The following is a 7,082-nucleotide window of genomic DNA, read 5'->3' as shown; positions in this document are numbered from 1 at the left end:
ATCCGATATAATCCAACAAATGAAATCTAGAGAATAATAAAAATTAAACGTACAATATATCGAAATATTTGCTCTTTGTAGAGTTGGGAATTTCAAAAAAGTTAAGTGAGTTGCCTGATTTTAGGTGTTCACCTGATGTCTTTACTTACACAATCTTGATTAGCTCTTATTGTAGATATGGTATGGAAACGGGCTGTAGAAAAGCTAGTAGACGGAGAATATTGAAGGCGAATCACTTGTTTCGCGTCATGTTATTCAAAGGATTTGTTCCTGATGTAGTAACTTATAATAGTTTGATCAATGGATGTTGCAAAACTAATAAGATAGAGAGAGCATTGGAGTTGTTAGATGATATGGTGAAAAGAGGGGTTGTGCCTAATTGAATTACGTATAATTCTTTCATTAAAATGAGATCGATAAGACTACTGAAATGCTGAGAAGAATGCAAGGAATGGATCATGAAGTAGTACTTCCATGTAATAGTTCGTATACACCGATAATTCATGCCATGTGTGAAACTGGTAAGGTGGTGGAGACGAGATTTTCTTGTGGAATTGGCTGAACAAGGTTCGATTCCAAGAGAATATACATATAAACTAGTTCGTAATGCTTTGGAATCTTCTTGGAAGATTGATTTGCTTGATGAAGAATTTTGTACAAGATTAGAAGATGGTATTAGAGGTAGGATTAAACAAGTGATGTAAAACCTTTGTTGCAGCATCAAAGTGTTTCATAGCATTGAATTTTATGGTTTTTATCTATGTTGCTCGGACTTTTTTTAAAAATGTCAATGGGTGCGTGTCGGATTCTCCAAAAGTAGTGTATTTTTGGAGAATCCGACACGAAAGTGAAGAATCCGCACAACTTAGTTTTTTATGGATTTTGATCTTATAAAAACACAAGGGATTTAACTCATATACTGTAATACTATAATGAATTGTTGGCTATAAGTGTATTTTAACTGGAGGAAAAGACTACAAAATATGAAACAAGGTGAAGATCTAAATGCATTAGATCAACTGTAGTTGGGTACAGTAAGAACTTTGATATATGGAGCAATTGCTGGTGCTTGTGCTGAAGCCGCTACATACCCATTTGAAGTTGTGAGGAGACAACTTCAGATGCAAGTTCGGGCCACAAAAATGAGTGCATTGGCAGTTAGCTTGAAGATAGTTGAGCAAGGTGGTATTCCTGCCCTCTATGCAGGATTGACTCCCAGCTTATTACAACTTATTACTTGTTAAGAAGAGTAATGTATATAACAAAATGCATCTTTTTTATTGTGCTCTTCAGGTTTTGCCATCAGCTGCGATCAGTTATTTCGTTTATGAGTTCATGAAGATTGTTCTGAAAGTAGAATAAATACGAGACACGATTACCCCAATCCATTCATGTCGAGGAGTGCTATACGTTGACACTGACAAATGTTGTACAAGTTAATCTCAAGGGACTTTCTGGCGTTGTTGTATTGTGTGGCCTGAACCCAGTGGTGGAAATAATACATCTCATTTAGAAGGTATTAAAGAAATTTCTTGTTTAGTTATAAGCTTTGTATCTGTATCTTTAAAAGGAGGAGAAATGTTGAAGCTTTTGTATTTTTCTCCATTTAGTTCTGATGAATTGTGTAACAGTCTTTTCTATAGTTTAAGGCTGATTTTTGGTGGGTGTATATCAGATTTTGCATTTTCGGAGGATCCGACATGGGTACAACAATATGGAATAAATTACGCTATTCTCATCTGATGCGAATAAGGAAAAAATGTGGTTACATTAGCCTGGAAAATGAAGAGAAGATTTCTGATCATTTTCATCAACAAAGAGAAACCAAAAGCTTACAGTTATAGAGTATTAAAGCAAAATCATGTACATATACCTGCAACTTTTATAGGAGAAAAGTTTGTCCTCTGCGTTCAAAGTCTCTGTAGAACCAAAATGTCAGAAAGTCCTTGAGAACGAGAAAGTCGAGTAAAAGCTTGTTGCCTAGTCGAGGGGGCTTGGTTTAATTGCTCATAAGAAAATGCATATCTCATAGTGAATTTCAACTAATCAAAGATAAAAAAAATGATCGAGAGAAGCTGAAAAAAATATCTTCATTGATTCATTATCTTCAACATACAGTATGTAGTATAGGCCAGTGTTTCCTGCTCCCTCAAATATAGGCCCCGTATCATACTCAGAATTCCCAGCTATAACAGCTTTCCACTTGCCTTTGTTCTCGACTCGATATCCAATTAACTATAGATGTCTAGTTTTGTGACAAAAGTCACATTTCATCAACTTGTAACAACAATTCACAAGTGTTCTTTCATATGAATATAATCACAAAATGCATTGGGTACTAGTTCTTTTGTTTCTGATTTCCAAGACCAAGTCTCGAAGTGAACATTATTGTTGGAACCTCGTTGAACAAGAGTGAAAATCTTCTTATGTAATTGAAAAGTACGAGAACTGTTAACCTTGTTAAATCATTTGTGGTTGAGCAAACATATATATATGGCTGACAATAGTTTGTGGTTGCGTTTGCAGGCTATATGCAGAAATACATAGATATTATATATATATATATATATATATATATGGCTGGCAATTATTTGCGGTTGCATACGTACATTGGATATTTACATGTTGTCCTCCTCGTCTTTTTGTGTCACTGAAGAGCCCTATCAACCTTACCCGCATTAGCATAAAGAAACAGGAAGATGTATGTTTTAGTGTCATGAAATATTCCTCACTCCTTGTTCAGCAAAGCTTCCATCTTTTTCAAGTAGTCATGACTTCCATAAATAAAGATCATAGCGTTGAATGCTACAACGTCCAAAATCAGATTTCAATATCTCATTTAACACATCTGCAGTGTCTTTGAAGCGACCAGCCTATCAATCAAACTATTGTAAGTGGCAATCATTTAAGGTCTCCTACCCGTTTTCTCAATTCTGAAATTTTAGACCTTCTTCTTGACATGAAAATCTCAGTCAACAAAAACTGCTTCAAACAAAAAATTTCAGAATCATCCAACGCAAAATCAAAGTCAAAATAAAAATAATCCAGCTCAATCTTCCCAGTACACCAATCCTTATAGAAACTATCTACTATATCATAATACCCTGCATACTTTAAAATAACAACGGTATTCTTTGTAGCCTAAATCATAAGATTTAATTAGCCAGAATGTAGATCAAAGTAGTGTTACTAATTACTGAAATTGAAAGTTTAGGTATGTATATATGAAGACTCTTTTCTTGTTATTGTGAGAATGTACATCAATGCAGAGCAATGCTTAGGGATACCTAGTCAGTCTTGTTTGGTAAGACGGAATTGGACAAAGAAAAGAGAGTGCTCGACCGGAACAACGGCCAACAAAGACCGTAATTACATAGATAACTGCTCCTCCCCTTCTCCTTAAGGCTTTAAGGCGAACCGTATGGCGGCTGGAAAGAAAGACGCCCTCACCTTCTCTGGTGTCAGTGAGAGCAATTTGAGTATATCCCCCGTTGACCTTCTTTTGTAGATAGAATCTTCAATGAGTGGAAACAAGCAACCTTACTAAGCAACCTTATTGAGAGGACAGAAAAGAAAGAAGGAATCTTCCTAGGAAGAACCTAGACGGTTTCTGGAAGCATCCTTGACTTTGTTGTTCACAGTAGCAGCTTGCCAAGTGGGAGAATGAGGACCTACAACTATGGAGGCAGAAACATTTGGGATTCTGATGGCTTTACGAAAATGCAAAGAGACCTTCACAACATCATCCTTGAAACAGACTCACTTAGTCTAAGGAAAATAGTTATGAAAGAATGGAAGGTGCCTTGGCAATTGACAGAGGATATAAGAAAATTACGTATACACTCATAGCAGAATTCAACATGCATTTAGAGAGACTAATCAGCTAGCAGATAAATTAGCAAACATTGTGTTGGATCAATACCCCTATATTTTAATAACTTCATACAATAGTCGGTAGAATGTAAAAAGTTATTAAATATAGATGAATCTTGTTTCTACATTGAGAATCAGAACTAGAAAAAGAAATAACATTCCAATATGCACAGAAAGGATCATCACAACTTCATTTCTCACAGATATGATATAAAACATTAGAGTTCTTAGCCATGTGCAGGGCTGCATAACTGTGCAAAATGTAAGCAACCTAGTAGCCTATGCTATGTCAGATTACAAAAAGTAGTCAACAGCTAAAAGACGAGGGCCATTGAGTCAGATATGGAATCGAAGGTCAGGTTTCGATAAGGGATTTCAAAGAGCTGAAGAATAGGAGAATTGTGATTTTTCTCATATGATACCTCAGTGGCAGAAAGAATGGTCAGGGATATTGGAGAGGAAGGAGATGAAGCAGAGCGGATAGTACACTTACATAAAGTTTCCTCTACAAAAACTATTGACTAGGCACCTCTTCTCATGGTGTCCACCGAATAACAATGCCACTGAAGATCGAGAGAATAGTCATTAGGTGAAGAAATGGAGAGATTATAGAAAGGGAGAAGAGACATTGATACCTTTGTCATCTAAAATTTATAGTTGAATCAATAACCGTGGGAATTGATGACCCTAAGACAAGCCAAATGGAATGAAAAGTTCACAATCTCCCTCAAAGGAGACATCGGAGGCAGAACTGAAGGAGAAGATACTTCCTATTTCGGGCTGGGCTGGGATGTGTTTCCTTTTTTCTGTTTTGCTTTTTGGTTTGGACTCAGTTGAGCCAATTTTGTATAGCTTCTTCCATTGAATAAAAGGCCAAAGGCCAAAGGCCAATATTTAACCAAAAAAAAAAACATCAATGTAGGATTGATCGATCGTGCAAAGACGATTTTAGAGAAGTGTCAACTATACACAAATAAAATGAACATCATCAAAGTCGGATCCGCTCAACCTTGGTGACCAAAAGCACGTCAATTATGTGAACAATGACATTACTCAAGCAGTAAACACCAGTCATTACTAGACTATTTCATTCCAACATGCATTTGGAGGTTATCAAAAGGAAAACAAACAACACAATCAAGAATGTAATTCATAGGAATGATCTTACAAGTTAACCACTACTATATCTCTATAAGACTAGCAATTCATTAATGAAGCCAGCTAAGTCGTCAATAATGTTAGAGCCTTTAAATAAAAGACTTACGTAGAAATCAAAGTTGATATTGTCTGGCTCACTAACATGAATTTTTAGTAGTGCCTCAAAGACAAAATACTTATAACCTCCTATTTTGTCCAAGTTTCTCCAGACACATCCTTTTAGAGCAGGAATCAGCTGAACATAGTTGTTGAAAACAGAGAGCCCAAAAGAAATTCTTACAAGTATTTTATAAGTGAATTCTAGACGTGTATATAAAGAAGGAAAACTTTGAATGCAACATGGATGAATACAAATACGAAATAAGAAAACGAAAAGTGAATTGATTCATATTTCTTATAAATGATGTTGTTGGTGTATATTTCACTTTGACGATTCAATTAGTTGGTACATATTGATTAATGACGTTGATACAATGAGTCTGCTATTGAGGAGACTATATGATGAAATCGAGCATAATATATTTGTAGCTGATATGTGTGCTAGCAAGAAAAACACTGACATGTTTAAGGAGGCGGCAAGGAATTATAGTATTAACAAAATGGAGCAGTTCAAAGAGCTTGAAGAGCATGTTTTCACACTATAAGAAGATTAAGAAGGATGGTTCTACAAAAAATGGTCAGCAGATGAACTGGCACAATTTATGAAAAATGACAATAAATGTTGAATAAATCTTTTCATGTTTTTGTCTTTAATAATGGAAAGACTTTTTTTCTTCCATTTTGTTTTCTTGTTAACTCAATGGAGCAAGTACAGTTTTTTCTTATTTTTCTTGTTCTAGCAATGTAATAAAGACATGTTATATTTTATTATCCCCATAATATGTAATATGCAGTTGTAGCAAGACACAATGTAATGAATTGTACCCTCAACTGATAACTAAGATGACAAAAAAATGTATAGACACTAAGATAGTATTTGAGAGCTTAACAAAATTCGGAGCATGAAAAAAAAACAAATTAGTTCACCAAATACAGATTTCTTAAAAGGACAGAAATTAGCTTAAAAAGTAATCGTTATTCTTGATCTCACTCTTCCGCTCGAGTATTAGCAAACTATTCTCTACAGAACTGAATGAAAATATAGAAAACTAATGCACGACAAAAAAGAAAAATTGGAAGAAAGGGCGAAGAAAACATGACATATCCGAAACTAAAACTCTGATAGGAGTAGCTGCAGATTATTAACTTTCACACTGAGTGGAAGACAAAAATTAACAAACCCATAAAGTTGATTTAGTCGGAATCTAATTTGTAGTATAATTTTTCTTTGTTTAATTACACCAAAAACCCATATGAACAGAGAAAGTTCAAAGAATTATGACAAAAGAAGACCAAATTATTTAGTACATGTGACAACAAAGCTTTGAAACGCAACATGGACGACTAAAATAGCAAATAACAAAACAAAAAATGAAACTACTACAATTCAAATTATTGGGTTCTCCAAAGCACAAACAAAATTCAACATCAACAACAAACTCAAATTAAAAATAAAATAAAATATGAAGACACTTAGATGTTGAAGATAAAACTAATAACTGCATAGCTAAGAGACTATTTTGAATCTACCTTCAAACATAAGATTTTTCTCATCATATAAGTAAGGTTAACAATTACTACAAGGGAAAAACAACCATCCTAGTTCTGGGAAAAAGTAAATGTAAGAAATAATGTGATGAAGCCTTACCTAGATTAATGATGGATAAAAACAACAAAGATTTGAGGTTCAATTATTCCTAGGGGTAGAGAGCAGTAAAGGGAGAAGTGGAGAGATGAAACCACACATATAATATATGTCCACACAAGACAACTTTACAAGTCACGTAAAGTATAGTGAAGTAGTTAGAAGACAAAGATACCATAAGATTTAAATTAAAAGACATAAAACACAAATGCTGAAGAATCCCCGAGCACCACCCCCCACCTTAGCCTTGAGGCGCCCAGCCTCGAGCCCCCCCGAGACTTGAGGCACCCCGCCTCGAGGACCCCTA

The sequence above is a fragment of the Solanum tuberosum genome, unplaced genomic scaffold, assembly GCF_000226075.1.
Source record: "Solanum tuberosum cultivar DM 1-3 516 R44 unplaced genomic scaffold, SolTub_3.0 scf00234, whole genome shotgun sequence".
In the NCBI taxonomy this organism is placed as follows: Eukaryota; Viridiplantae; Streptophyta; class Magnoliopsida; order Solanales; family Solanaceae; genus Solanum; species Solanum tuberosum.
The sequence above is the reverse complement of the archived record's forward strand: the minus strand, read 5'-3'. Positions refer to the sequence as shown.